Genomic DNA, 15,690 nt, shown 5'->3' with positions numbered 1-15,690 from the left:
AGAAAAGAATGGAACAAAAATACCTTAAATTTCCAATATATAATAAGTACAAAAATGAGTACATTTTTATCAATGTTTGATTATAACCAATAATATTCTTCCACCCTAGATAACAATAACTTCACATCAAATGACCAAACCTATCCACTCTACCTTAAGGGACTAGGGCAATGTTCTTCAGAAAACTGCTTCCTGCTGAATTGGGGTGAAGAATTCCTGTATGGGCCCCAAAGGAGAAAAAAAAGGTTAGTTTGAGAAAAGGTAGCTGTGGCATTTGTTGCCCAATGTGTCTTTCTAGTTTCTGTGCTAGTCCTTTGGAAGTTGATTTGCATGCACAGTTAGGAGAATCAGTAACTGAGACAGTCTGTGAGTCACCTGGGATGTTTGTTGGGTAAAGACACGGTCTCAGCAGAAAACAGGTTTTTCCTAGTCAGATATGATCTTTCCAAAGTTCTGTTGGTAGCCATGTTTTTCATTCTCTGTAGATGCATACACATAAGCACATCCCCTTAATAGTATTGCCGGTTTCCATTCCACTATCAACACATTGTTATATTGGTTGGCCTTTCAGATATTTCAATGTTTTGAGTACCCAATTGTTGCAAAACAACCCTTCCCGATATAGGTTTATGTGTATGTCAGCCACATAATGTCTCAATTTCTATTTTTGCCCTTCTGCTCCCACACAAGCAATCCATTGGACACCATCCTATTCTCGATAATTTACCAATTCCTATAAATTGTGTCAAAACCTGAGGTGGCCAATCTGGATTCCAAGACTTTTGGGAAAGTAAGCTAACATCAGCTCCTGTATGTACCAACCCTTCTATGTCCACACCCATATTTGGACAATCTGGGTCTCAGATCATAGACCTATGTTCCAGAGCACATGTTTCCCAGTGCTCCCAAAAGCCCCTGTTCATTCCACAGGAGCGGCCTTCCCCCTGATGTAGGGAAATAGCGTCTCTCTTCACCCTATCTCGCTCTTGTAGTTCCTGGTTTGTGCCTCAGGAAAAGCAGGTCTGACCCCTTTTAGGAGGAACCCTGCTGTGATGCCTGCTTTCCCATGCGTTTTCAACCACTAAACCCTTGTATAAACAAGCTGTCTTTCTGTCCAGGACTTTGCTCCAGTGTCCTCACATGGCCACCTGCTTGCAGTGCATCAGCTGTGCACACAATGTCCCAGCTACATAAGCTCTACTTCTCCCTGGCTCTGCAGATCTTAAAGGATGTAAACTTACAAACTAGATAGAGTAAGAGGCGGGTGCTCAGACCGAACTTTTCTGGACCAAATAGACTAGGCAGACTTACTTATCTGAGTGGAAAGATCCCACTTATTACTTATTCCATAGGGTGGGAGTCCTCTGGGATTCAAATATACATCTCACAAAATGTTTTATTCCAAACAAACTCAATCTTATTCTCTGCCTATAACAAACACAGATGTGTGTTTCAGCACCTTGTCAAGTCCAGGCAATTACTACACCCAGGACAGCTCCAGAGAAGCGACCTCAGATGTTCTAATCTCCTCTCACAGACACAGATGCTTCTATTGGACCTGTTCCTTCTGACCTATACTTGGATGGTTCCACAGACCATGGACATCAGGGAGACAGCAAACTCTAGACTGAACAAATAACCCCATCCCCATCTTTTTAGGTTCTAGAGACACATCGCCCCAAAGCAAGCAGGAAGTAGTCAGAGATCACAACCCAATTCCTGCTTCACCATTGAGTCTACTATTTTTTAATTAAACCAAGATGGGGGAATGTTGGTGTTCTGTCTAAGCTCAAAGAGAACACACACAGCTACATGGGAACACACAGGGATGCTCTGCCCCACAGTTGCCTGGCAACAGCCAGCTGTGCCTGACACTATAAAAGGGGCTGCTTGCCCTCTCTCAACCCTCTCTTACTTCTCTATTTCTGTTCTTCAATGCTCATGCCCCCTCCTAGACGCACCCCGTCTATGTGTCCATGCCCGGACACATTTCTGCTCTTCTACTCTTCTCTCATTAAAATTTTCCACGTCAACCATGGTGGCTTGGCCTGTTCTGTCTGGGCACAGGCTGAGATTCCAAACCCTAACAATTATTATATCTTTCTAAATCCAAAAGAAATAGACAGAGATACAGGAGAGACACAGAGAAGCGATCTGTGATGAACCACGTGGATCTGGTTCATCTTCCTCCATCTTCTCTATTGATTCCTGGTCCATCTCTCTGTCCCCTCTCTAAAATTTTAGCTCCGCCTTCTTTTCCCACTGCCCAATCACAAGCTTATCTGACTAAGATTTCATTTGACCTTCCCTGCATGTAAACACCAGTGCACACCTCAGTTCAGTTTTCAATGGCAAGGAGTTGCCTTGTTCTCACTCTTAGACTGGTAATCCTTACCAAGGTCTTCCCGTTCCACAGTGGCTGCAATAGCCTTGAAGCCTTTGTCACTCACCTTAACCAGAACCAGCCTGTTGTTGTTCTTGAGAATGCGATTACTGTATTCTCTACAATCAATACACCTTTCATTTTGAACAGGAGATCCTTAGGCCTTGCACTTTCTTTGGAAATGTCCAAATTGATCATAATTTAAATATCAAGTTTTGTGTCAGACAATGCCCCGTTGCCCAAGAATTGCAGTGCAAGCCTCTTCGGCGCGCCTGCCCGGAGACTGCTGCTGAGCGACCTAATGTTGAGTCCTACCTTTACTTCTGCTGCCTCTTCTGTGGGCATCACACGGATTAAATCAAACCAGCTGCGACACCATGTTAGCCATAGAACCACTAACACCTGCTGACTGTGGGGGGAATCTGGACTTACAGGTCTCCAGCAGGCCTCCGCATCACCATGATGCCCTGCGTATAGCTGCCCACCAATCAGAGCGCCCTCTTCAAGCACATGCTGGTGACAGGTACCTACTCCACCTCTGTACGCTTTACCTCAGAGCTTGACTTTCCATGGGTACACATGGTTTCAGGGGAGCGTTCGTAAGCTTGGAGCTACCCATGATGCCTCTGGGGATAGAGCCTTTCACTGAGCCTCTTTCTGGACATTTTCCCTTGGGTGAGACTTTCTCCTTTTGAGACGGATTAATGCCAGGCCAGGCCTCTATAGAATGCTCACTGGCCCAGGAGCACTGGCTCTAAGTCTACCCCCAGCACTGCACTGGTCAGGGCAATTAATCCCTATTCTCACACATGGGTCTCTAGGTCTTCGCTGCCTGTCCCCACTTCCTGGGATGTTTTGGACTAATTTATACTAACCAGAAAACAGTATCTCTTTCTGCCCCATTACCAGGCCTCCCTCTTCTCCTTATTTTTTTTTTTTTTTTGGTTCTTTTTTTCGGAGCTGGGGACTGAACCCAGGGCCTTGTGCTTCCTAGGTAAGCACTCTACCACTGAGCTAAATCCCCAGTCCCCTCTTCTCCCTTCTTTATTGCTGTAGTTCCTGGTTTGTGAAAAGCAGGTCCAACACCATTCTTCAGGAACCTTGTCGCGAAGAATGCTTTCCCACGCATGTGTGGCCCCGAACAACCTTGTACAAGCAAGCTCTCCCTCTCTCTGTCCAGGACTTTGATCCAGCGTGCTCACACTGCCAGCCAAGCACAGTGCCTCAGCTGTGCACACCAGTTTCCCAGCTCCCTGTGAATGCACACACTTGCTTCTCCCTTGCTCTGCAGATCTTAAAGAATGTAAACTTTTATAAGCTACAGGAAATACTCAGACCTACCTCTTATGAATCAAAGACTCCACTCAGAGAAGTTCATCTGCCTAAAGATCCCACTTACTACCTATTCCAAAGGGAGGGAGTCCTCTGGGTTTCAAGTGTACATCTAAGAAAAAGTTTTCTTTTCTCCCAAACGCACTTAATCTTATTCTCTGCCTATAATAAACATATATGTGTGTTACAGCATCTTTTCAAGTCCAGATACTTACTACACCCAGGACAGCTCCAGAGATGGGACCTCTAGATGTTCCAATCTCCTCTCACAGACACAGACACTCATATTGGACCTGTTCCTTCTGACCTATCCTCAGACGGTTCCACAGACCATGGACAACAGGGAGACAGCCAACTCTAGGACTGTACAATCTTCAGCATACCATTTTTCTAGGTTCCCTAGAGACATGTCACCACAGAGCATGCAGGAAGTAGTAAGAGTTTACGACAACACAATTCCTGCTTCACCATCACCATGAATTTTTTTTTAATTAAACCAAACTGGGGAATGTTGGTATTCTGTCTAAGCTCAAAGAGCATAGCTACTTGGGAACAGCCAGGTATGCTCTACCCCTCAAATGCCTGGCAACAGCCTGACACTCTAATAGGGGCTGCTTGCACTCTCTTACCCTCTCTTACTCTTCACTGCTCTTCCCCCCTTACAAATCACTCCCCCTCCATTTGTCCATGGCTGGCTGCCTTTCTGCTCTTCTTCTCTCATTTAACCACTTCAGGTGGAACCATGGTGGCTTGGAGTGTTCTGACAGGGCGCAGGCCATGATTTGAAACCATAACAATTATTATGTCCTCCTTTGTCAAAAGAGACAGACAGACAGAAACTCAGAGAAGATGAAGATGAAGCAGATCCACGTGGCTCTTAGACTGCCAATCCTGTGACTGATGTCTACCCTTTGCACAGAGGCTGCAGTAGCCTGAAAGCCTCTGTAGCTCACAGTAACCAGAACCTGCCCCTTCCTAGTTACAATTACCGTATTCTCTAGAATCAATGCACCAGTCTTTTTAAACTGCACCCTTTAGCCTTACACTTTCTCCAGTTATGACCAAATGGACTACAATTAAAACATCAAGCATTTTGATTCCTGACGTTCTAGCCAACTTTTGCCCTATGATATTTGCATTATACTACTGAACCAACACCAGTGGTTTCCCTTATCCATTCATGACCCATTCTTTCTGTCTGTGTCTTCAGACAAAGGAGGACATAATTGTTAGGGTTTCGAATTTTGGCTTGTGCCCTCACAGAACATGCCAAGCCATCATGGTTCCATGTGAAGAGGTTAAATGAGAGAAGAGTAGAAGATCAGATAGGTGGCTGACAATGGACATATGGTGGGAGGGATGGGGAAGGGGCAAGAGCAGCAAAGAACAAAGAGCAAGAGAAGTAAGAGAGGGTAAGACAGGGCAAGCAGCCCCTTTTCTAGTGTCAGGCATAGCTGGCTATTGCCAGGCAACTGTGTTTAGTGCATACCTGGCTGTTCCCATGCAGCTGTGCTCTTTGAGCTTAGACAGAACACCAACATTCTCCCATTTTGGTTAAATTAAAAAAGAGTAGACTCAATGGTGAAGCAGGAATTGGGTTGTGATGTCTGACTTACTTCCTGCTTGCTTTGCACTGATGTGTCTCTTAAACCTAAAAAGATGGGGATGGGGTTATTTGTTCAGTCTAGTTTTCTGTATTCATGTTGTCCATGGTCTGTAGAACCATCCAAGTATAGGTCAGAAGGAACAGATCCAATAGAAGCATCTGTGTCTGTGAGAGGACATTGGAACATATGGAGGTCTCTTCTATGGAGCTGTCCTGGGTGTAGTAATTGCCTGGACTTGGCAAGATGCTGAAACACACACTTATTATAGGCAGAGAATAAGATTAAGCGCGTTTGGGAGACAAATTTTTCTTAGTTGTACATTTGAAACCCAGAGGACTTCCACCCTTTGGAATAGGCAGTAAGTGGGATCTTCAGGGAGACGTACTTATCCGAGTGCAGTCTATTTGGTCCATAAGAGGTAGGTCTGAGTGTTTCCTGTAGATTGGGAGTTTACCTTCTTTGAGATCTGCAGAGCAAAGGAGAAGCAAGAGTGTACATGCACACACAACTGGGACACTGATGTGCAAAGATGAGGCACTGTGCTGTGGTGGCAGAGTGAGCCGAAGTAGCAAAGTCCTGGACAAAAAGAGAGACCTTACTTGTACAAGGGTCTTAGTGGTCAGACACGTGTGGGAACGCAGGCCTCACACACAGGGTTCCTGCAGAAAGGGGTCAGACCGGATTTTAACAGGCACAAACCAGGACCTACAGCAACAAAGAAAAGAGAAGAGGGAGACCTGGGTATGGGCCAGACAGAGACATTGTTTTCTGGTTAGTGTAAATTACATCCCAGGACATGGGGACAGGCAGTGAAGAACTAGAGACCCATGGGTGAGAATAGGGATTAATTGCCCTGACTTGAGCCGGGTCTAAAGTTAGAGCCAGTGCTCCTGAGCCAGAGAGCAGCCTATCCAGGTCTAGGCTGGCATTAATCTGTCTCAAAAGGAGAAAGTAGGTCTCACCCAAGGGAAAAGGTCCTAGAAAGGGAGGCTCCATGAAAGGATCTATCCCCAGAAGCAGCACAGCTAGCTCTCCAAGCTCAAGAATGCTCTCCTGAAACCATTCCAGTGTTCACAGGGAAAGTGAAGCCCTGAGGTAAAGAAAGTGCACAGAGGTTGAGTAAGTACCTCTCACCAGCACATGCTGAAGAGGGCCCTCTAGTGGGTGGACAGCTAAGAGCAGGGGGCATCATGGCAATGGGGAAGCCTGAGGAGTGTTATAAGTCCTGAAGGCCCCCAGCAGCCAGCAGGTGGTGGTCTGATGTAGATGGTGAAGCAGCAGCTCTGATCGATTCCCTCTGATACTTGCAGAAGCCACAGAAGTTTTAATGACAGTGCCCATCAGCAGGATGCTCATTGGCAATATCTGGTTATGTGCACAGAAGTGGCATATATCTCCATTGTTCCTTGCCACAGCCAGTTTGAGTGCATAACCCATGGCAAGCAAGTGTGACTGGGCCCGGCCCAGAGTGGACTGCGGGCAATGTGGTGATAGGGCAGGAGTGCATGGTTCATCCATCTCGGCCGATGCTCTGAGTCCCTGGCCCTAGGCGGCCAGAGCAGGCTGTGGGCTGCCTTGGGCAGCAGAGGCATGCAGTGGGAAAGGCCTGTCCTCTACCCCTGAGTTGGTGGCAGGGTGGTGGGAGCATCAGGGCATGTGAGCAAGGGGAAATCAGAATCCTCACTCAGGACATCCGTGTGAACAGCATCAATATTAGGGTTCCTGCTTCAATCCCAGGTTTCAGCACCCATGTTAGGGTTTAGAATCTCAGCCCCTACCCATACAAAACACACCCAGCCACCATGGTTCCACGTGGGGAACCCTAGTGAGAGGAGAGTAGAGGAGCAGACAGGCAGCTGGCATGGGCATGTCTATGGTGGGATGGTGAAGGGATTAAGAGAAGTAAGAGAGGGAAAGCAGTCCTGGTTATTCTGTCAAGCACAGCAGGCCCTTGCAGGGAACTGTAGGGCAGAGCTTACCTGGCTGTTCCCAGGTAGCTGTGTGGGTTTAGCTTAGACAGAAACAAACAATAATCATGGAAGGGCTCTGGTAAAGCTAAGGTCTGCAACCTAAAAGGGTGGTCAAAAATATTTGGCAGGAGATGGTGGAACAAGCCTCAAGTTTAGAGCAGGGGGAGACACAGAGGTAATGAACTGGTAACTCCCACCTGGACGGCCTGCCTTATCTTTGCATAGCAACTGTGCCCAGTAAACAAATTTGAAGTCTTTTTTTTTTTTTTAATTTATTGCACGTGAGTATACTCTCCCTGTCTTCAACCACACCAGAAGAGGGCACCAGATCCCATTCTAGATGGTTGTGAGCAACCATGTGGTTGCTGGAAATTAAAAGTCAGAAATTGAGTCAGATGATGGCCGGGAATTGAGTCAGGACCTCTGGAAGAGCAGTCAGTGCTCTTAACCCGTGAGCCATCTCTCCAACCCTGTGTCTTTAGTCCAAGGATTCAAAGGTCTCAGAGTCAAGCTGGTGGCAAGAACTCCCTGAGCAGTGACTGGTGGAGAATGAGGCCAGGTTAGGTTTGGAAGGAGCCATTCCCTGAGCTAAGCATGGTGGAAGAAGAGGAAAGGCGGGAGGGGTCGGTAGCTTTGGCTGCAGGCCTGGGCTAAGATGTTACTCATTTTATAACTACAGGCAACACGGAGGGGCCTGTCAGCTAGAGGATACGCAGCAGACAGTGCGAGTCATTTTCCTTTTGGTCAGTCAGGACATTCCAAGCATTAGGTATTTCTAATCTTATACATAGCTGCTCATGGAAGGTTAGCTTTGGATCTGGCCACAGATTCCTCTTACATTATCCCCAAAAGTCGAATGTTGTAAGCTAACCACTGGTGTGGATGGTCCCTTCTGTTCATGTACTTGGGGATAATCTTGGGAAGAAGTGGATTCACTTCTCAAGGCCTTATGGTCTATCCAGGTGTAGCAGATGGGATTGCATGAAGTAAATGAAACCTTAGGTGAGATAGGGGATAGAACTGCTCAGCTATTTCCCTACATGAGTAACAAGGCCACTCCTGTGGAATGAACAGGGGCTTTTGGGAGCGCAGGAAGCATGTGCTCTGGCACACAGGTCTATGATCAGAGACCCCGATTGTCCAAATATGGGTGTGGACATAGAAGGGTTTTTCATAGAGGAGCTGATGTTAGTTTACTTTCCCAAAGGTCTGAAATCCAGATTGGCCACCTCAGGTTTTGACACAATTCATAGAATTGGTAAATTATCGAGAATAGGGTGCTATCCAATGGATTGCATGTGTGGAACCTGAAGGGCAAAAATGGAAATTGAGACACTATGTGGCTGACATACATGTAAACCTGCATGAGGAAGTGTTGTTTTGCAATAACTGGGTACTCAAAATATTGAAATATCTGAAAGGCCAACCAATATAACAATGTGTTGATAGTGGAATGGAAACCGGCAATACAATTAAGGGGATGTGCTTATGTGTATGCATCTACAGAGAATCAAAAACATGGCTACCAACAGAACTTTGTAAAGATCATATCTGACTGGGAAAAACCTGTTTTCTGCTGAGACAGTGTCTTCACCCAGCAAACAGCCCAGGTGATTCACAGACTGTGTCAGTTACTGGTTTCTCCTAACTGTGCAGGCAAATCAACTTCAAAAGTGCTAGCCCAGAAACAAAACCAGATAGGGCAACAAATGCCACAGCTATGTTTTCCCAAACTAACCATTTTTTTCTCCTATGGGGCCCATACAGGAGTTCTTCACCCCAATTCAGCAGGAAGCAGTTTTCTGAAGATCATCGCCCTAGTCCCTTAAGGTGGGGTGGATAGATTTGGTCATTTGATGTGATAAAATTGTTATCTAGGATGGAAGGTTTTTCTTTTTTTTTTATCATGAGAGATCGATAAAATACTTAAAGTCATTCTGTTTGCTCCACCTGGCCATTCTTCAGTAAAGACACTGCATGAATTGGTTTGCCTCACATAGAATTGTTGAACTCAACTTGTGATAAAGCTGCCATGGAGAGAAGCTCACCCAAGAACTGCTTGTATAGTTCCTGCAGCAGCTTGTCACCTCTGTGGCCTGACCTCAGTTCGGTGGCCAGCCTCGTGATGTTTTAGGATTACTACAGCTGCCTGGTGTCTGCTTGCTGGCAGGACTGGACTGTGGCTGCTGGCTTCTGCCTCTTTTCTGCCTACCTGGAGGACTGGTCTGCAGCTGCTGAGTCCTGTTTGGTATTTGCTCTGGGACCGAACAGCTGCCCAAGGAGAGGGAGCTCAATACCAGAGAACTAGTGTTGAGCAGGTCCACTTCCCCACATCCTAATAACTTTTCTCTTTCACTGCATCTGCTCTATTGTGGGCTAGAGGAGAGCTTAAGAGGAGGTTTCAAAACATTTATGCCTACAGGTGGCACCCATCATGACTTAGGCATAACAGGTAACTCGGCTTCTCATGTGGTAGAGGAAACTGTAGATTCTGAGGGGTGAGCAATGTTACTGAAGGAAGTTGGTTAAATGGCAGCTACAGTTGCTGGGTGCTATCCTACTGTGTAACTAGAAGATTTTGTTTTGTTTTGTTTCTGCTTTGTATGTTCAAATTCTCTTCTGAAAGTTTGGAGGGAAGGTCAAAAACTCAGATGGTTCACTCAATTCTCTTCTGCTAGAAAGGACTGCAGACTTGGCTATGCATGTAGAGTTTTTGACTAGAAGTGGAAATGCTTGGAAGGCAAAACGGCAGAGGGAGAAGAAGGTTCAGGCTTGGTGAATGAGACTGGTAATGTATCCCATGATGAAAAGGGGAAATAGACTGGAGGGGAAGGAGCTGCCCTGCCCTGCTCCCAGTGCTTTCACTACCAGGTGCCCAAATGCCTCAGGGAGACAGGGGCTGGGAAGAGCAGGAGGTAGCACAGGCACAAAAGGGTTAGTGTGTGAGTGAGTGCACTCCCACAAGATTTTGTTAGGCCTGCAGAAACGCATGCATCCTTCCTAGTGTCTCTGCACCATGTGCCTGCTACTGATGCTATTCCTGCCAATGAGGTGACCTGGTGACTGATAGAAATGCCAGATTTTAAAGCAGTTTGAAGAATCTATTGTTTTGTATCATTTATACTCTTCCTCTATCAAAGAAACCCTAAATAACTAGGCCACAGCATGAGGTAATCCCACAAGTCTGGAAGGGGTTGTTGTCACCTGGTTAACAACTTCAGTGGTTTTTGAGGCAGGGGCATGAAGCTACAGAACCAGCCATTGTGATTAACAAGTGGAATAACTGTTACTAAAGACCAGCTGCTGGGTGATGGGCGTTAAGATGCCTTACAGGAGCAAATCAAATCTGATGGTGTAAATGTACAATGTTATTTTACAACTTTATGAGCTTGGGGTCTGGTTGCAGAATCTGGGGGAAAATCTACCTCTTTTACCAAAATAGGGTTCTGGAGAATCGTTTACAGAATTCTTACAGAGGTTGAGATCAGCTGTGAATAGAGCTATATCAGACTCTGAAACCAGACAGTCCTTGATGCAAATATTGGCCTTCAGGAATGCAAACAGGGAATGTAAGGGAGCAATTGGTCCATTGATAGTAACTAGAACCCTTATACATGAATGGATAAGGGAAACCACTGGTGTTGGTTCAGTAGTATAATGCAAATATCATAGGGCAAAAGTTGGCTAGAATATCAGGAATCAAAATGCTTGATGTTTTAATTGTGGTCCATTTGGTCATAACTGGAGAAAGTGTAAGGCTAAAGGGTGCAGTTTAAAAAGACTGGTGCATTGATTCTAGAGAATACGGTAATTGTAGCTAGGAAGGGGCAGGTTCTGGTTACTGTGAGCTACAGAGGCTTTCAGGCTACTGCAGCCTCTGTGCAAAGGGTAGACATCAGTCACAGGATTGGCAGTCTAAGAGCCACATGGATCTGCTTCATCTTCATCTTCTCTGAGTTTCTGTCTGTCTGTCTCTTTGGACAAAGGAGGACATAATAATTGTTATGGTTTCAAATCATGGCCTGCGCCCTGTCAGAACACTCCAAGCCAGCATGGTTCCACCTGAAGTGGTTAAATGAGAGAAGAAGAGCAGAAAGGCAGTCAGCCATGGACACATGGATGGGGAGTGATTTGTAAGGGGGGAAGAGCAGTGAAGAACAGAGTAAGATAAGTAAGAGAGGGTAAGATAGTGCAAGCAGCCCTTTTAGAGTGTCAGGCTGTTGCCAGGCATTTGAGGGGTAGAGCATACCTGGCTGTTCTCGCATAGCTATGCTCTTTGAGCTTAGACAGAATACCAACATTCCCCAGTTTGGTTTAATTAAAAAAAAAATTCGTGGTGATGGTGAAGCATGAATTGTGTTGTCGTAAACTCTTACTACTTCCTGCATGCTCTGTGGTGACATGTCTCTAGGGAACCTAGAAAAATGGTATGCTGAAGATTGTACAGTCCTAGAGTTGGCTGTCTCCCTGTTGTCCATGGTCTGTGGAACCGTCTGAGGATAGGTCAGAAGGAACAGGTCCAATATAAGTGTCTGTGTCTGTAAGAGGAGATTGTAACATCTAGAGGTCCCATCTCTGGAGCTGTCCTGGGTGTAGTAAGTATCTGGACTTGAAAAGATGCTATAGCACACATATATGTTTATTATAGGCAGAGAATAAGATTAAGTGCGTTTGGGAGAAAAGAAAACTTTTTCTTAGATGTACACTTGAAACCCAGAGGACTCCCACCCTTAGGAATAGGTAGTAAGTGGGATCTTTAGGCAGATGAACTTCTCTGAGTGGAGTCTATGGTTCATAAGAGGTAGGTCTGAGTATTTCCTGTAGCTTATAAAAGTTTACATTCTTTAAGATCTGCAGAGCAAGGGAGAAGCAAGAGTGTGCATTCACAGGGAGCTGGGAATGTGGTGTGCACAGCTGAGGCACTGTGCTTGGCTGGCAGTGTGAGCACGCTGGATCAAAGTCCTGGACAGAGAGAGGGAGAGCTTGCTTGTACAAGGTTGTTCGGGGCCACACATGCGTGGGAAAGCATTCTTCCCAGACAAGGTTCCTGAAGAATGGGGTTGGACCTGCTTTTCACAAACCAGGAACTACAGCAATAAAGAAGGGAGAAGAGGGAGGCCTGGGAATGGGGCAGAAAGAGATACTGTTTTCTGGTTAGTATAAATTAGTCCAAAACATCCCAGGAAATGGGGACAGGCAGCGAAGACCGAGAAACCCATGTGTGAGAATAGGGATTAATTGCCCCGACCAGTGCAGTGCTGGGGGTAGACTTAGAGCCAGTGCTCCTGGGCCAGTGAGCATTCTATAGAGGCCTGGCCTGGCATTAATCCGTCTCAAAAGGAGAAAGTCTCACCCAAGGGAAAATGTCCAGAAAGAGGCTCAGTGAAAGGCTCTATCCCCAGAGGCAGCATGGGTAGCTCCAAGCTTACGAACGCTCCCCTGAAACCATGTGTACCCCATGGAAAGTCAAGCTCTGAGGTAAAGCATACAGAGGTGGAGTAGGTACCTCTCAGCAGCATGTGCTTGAAGAGGGCGCTCTGCTTGGTGGGCAGCTATACGCAGGGAATCATGGAGATGCGGAGGCCTGCTGGAGATGTGTAAGTCCTGAGTCCCCCCTCAGTCAGCAGGTGTTAGTGGTCTGATGGCTAACATGTTGTGGCAGCTGGTTTGATTTAATCCCTGTGATGCCCACAGAAGAGGCAGCAGAAGTAAAGGTAGGACTCAACATTAGGACGCTCAGCAGCAGTCTTGGGGCATGCGCGCCGAAGAGGCTTGCACTGCAATTCTTTGGCAACGGGGCATTGTCTCAGGAGTCCATGGTTTCATCCATCTTCACCAAGGCTCGGGCCCCGGGCCAGAGGTGGCCCAGGGTGGAATGGGCGCCCCTACAGAAGCAGAGGCATGCGGTGAGGAAGAACTATACTCTGTCTCATGGAAGGCAGCAGTGTGGCATGGGTGCCAGACCATATGGGCTCAGGGAGATGAAAATCCTCACGTGGTGCATCCGAGTCATGGCACCAATGTGAGGGTTCCTGGTTCAATCCCGTGATTCGGTTTAATGTTAGCATTTTGAATCTTGGCCCGTTCCTGGACAGAACACACCCACCCACCATGATTCCACGTGCAGAATGTTAATGAGAGAAGAGTAGAAGGGCAGAACGGCGGCCAGCCACGGGCATTCGGATGGTGTCCTGAGGAAGGGGGCAAGAGCAGTGAAGAATAAAGGGTAAGAGAAGTAAGAGAGGGTAAGACAGGGCAAGCGGCCCACATTTTTACTGTCGGGCACAACTGGCTATCGCCAGGCAACTGTGGGACAAAGCATACCTGGTTTTACCAGGTAGCTGTGGGGGTAGAGCTTAGACCGAATAGCAATAATCATGGAAGGGCTCTGGGAAAGCTAAGGTCTGCAGCCTTGGGCGGGTCGTCAAAGATATTTGGCAGGAAATGGTGGAACAAGCCTCAAGTTTAGAGCAGGAGGAGACACAGAGGTAATGAACTGGTAAATCCCACCTGGAAAGCCTGCCTTATCTTTGCATAGCAATTGTGCCTAGTAGGCAAATTATTTAGTTTGTTTTTTTTTTTTTTAAGATTAGTTTCTCGTGCATGCACTGTCCCTGTCACCAGACACACCAGAAATGGGCCTCACATCCCATTACAGCTGGTTGTGAGCAGCCATGTGGTTGCTGGAAATTAAAAGTCAGAAACTCTGGAAGAGCAGTCAGTGCTCTTAACCTCTGTGCAATACCTCCAGCCCTGTGTCTTTTGTCCCAAGAGTCAAAGGGCTCAGAGGCAAGCTGGTGGCAAGATCCCCCAGAGCAGTGATGTGTAGAGAAAGAGGCCAGGTTAGGGTTGGCAGAGGACAATCCCATAACTAAGAATGGTGGAAGAAGAGGAAAGGCAGGAGGGGCTGGTAGCATTGGCCTTAGGCCTGGGCTTAGGAGGTAATGATTGTTAAACTACAGGCAACATCAAGGGACCTGTCAGCCCGAGTCCCCAGAGGAAACAATTAACGTTTTCTTTTTGGTCAGTCTGGACGAATGAAGCATTATGTGTTTCTGATCTTAGATGTGGCTGCAGAAGGAAGTGTAGCTTAGGATCTGGCCACAGATCCCTCTTTCATTATCCCCAAAGAGGAATGTTGTTAAGTTAAGGACTGGTGGGTGCGGTTCCTTCCCTTCAGGGCCAGTGGGAGTAATCTTGGGAAGAAGTGAATTCACTTCTCAAGGACTCATGGTCTATCCAGGTGTAGTAGATGGGGATCACAAGGAAGAAATAAAACCTGCTAAAGGGGAAGAAGGAGATAGAATGGCTGAGTTATTTCCCTACAATAGGTGCAAGGCTGCTCCTGTGGCATGAACGGGGCTTTTGGAAGCACTGGGGAAGGTGTGCTCTGGCACACAGGTCTATGATCAGAGACCCAGGTTGTCCAAATGCAGGTGTGCACATAGGAAGAGTGGAAGATACAGGAGCTGATGTTAGTTTACTTTCCCAAAAGTCTTGGAATCCAGATTGTCCACTTTAGATACAATTTATAGAAACTGCTTAATTGCCATGAATGGGATGGTGCCTATGTGGACCCAGAAGGGAAAACAGAGAAATTGAGAACTTATGTGGCTGACATACCCATAAACTTATGGGGAAGGCATCTTTTACAAAAATGGGTACTCAAATTGATATTCCCACAATTCCAGGGACAACGAATGAGAAAATGATATGGTAGTTGCTCCTTGGGAAGGTAATGATACAGGTGACAGAGTACAAGGTCAAAAAAGAGAAACTGAGGAACTAGACCAACCAATGTAAGGGTGTGTTGACAGGAGAAGTGAACATGGTAATAGTATTAAGGGGATGTGGTTATGCTTAAGTTTCTACAGGGACTGAAAAATATGGCTACCAATAGAACCTTATAAATTTTATATCTGACTAGGGAAAACCTCTTGTGAGCTGAGACAGTGTCTCCACAAAGCAAACATCCCAGGTGACTCACAGACTGTCTCAGTTACTGATTCTCCTAACTGTGCATGCAAATCAACTTCAAAAGGGCTAGCACAGAAACTAGAGAGACAGATTGGGCAACAAAGGCTTCAGCTACCTTTTCTCAAACTAACCATTTTTTTCTCCCTGGGGCCCATTTAGGAATTCTTCACCCCAATTCAGCAGGAAGCAGTTTTCTGGAGATCGTCGCCCTAGTCCCTTAGGCTGGGGTGGATAGGTTTGGTCATCTAATGTGTTCTAATTGCTGTCTAGGACGGAAGGTCATTATTATGATGAAAGATTGCTAAAAATTTAGCCTTTTTTGGAATTATTGTATTCTATGAATTTAAGGTATTTTGTTATGTTTTTAGGATTTTCAGATTTTTTTATCATTACAAATTGATAGCAATTTAAGTTATTGTTT

At 46.2% G+C, this 15,690-nt stretch overlaps 1 pseudogene; it reads left to right on the top strand.

Moving 5' to 3' along the window:
* The window catches only part of Odc1-ps3 (ornithine decarboxylase 1, pseudogene 3), a 28,159-nt pseudogene extending 14,841 nt beyond the window's left edge, over nt 1-13,318 (top strand).
* The last annotated feature ends 2,372 nt before the right edge of the window (nt 13,319-15,690 follow it).

This window comes from Rattus norvegicus, chromosome 6 (genome assembly GCF_036323735.1).
Source record: "Rattus norvegicus strain BN/NHsdMcwi chromosome 6, GRCr8, whole genome shotgun sequence".
NCBI classification, from domain to species: domain Eukaryota; kingdom Metazoa; phylum Chordata; class Mammalia; order Rodentia; family Muridae; genus Rattus; species Rattus norvegicus.
Note: the sequence above shows the minus strand (reverse complement) of the source record. Positions and strands in the feature narration are given on the sequence as shown.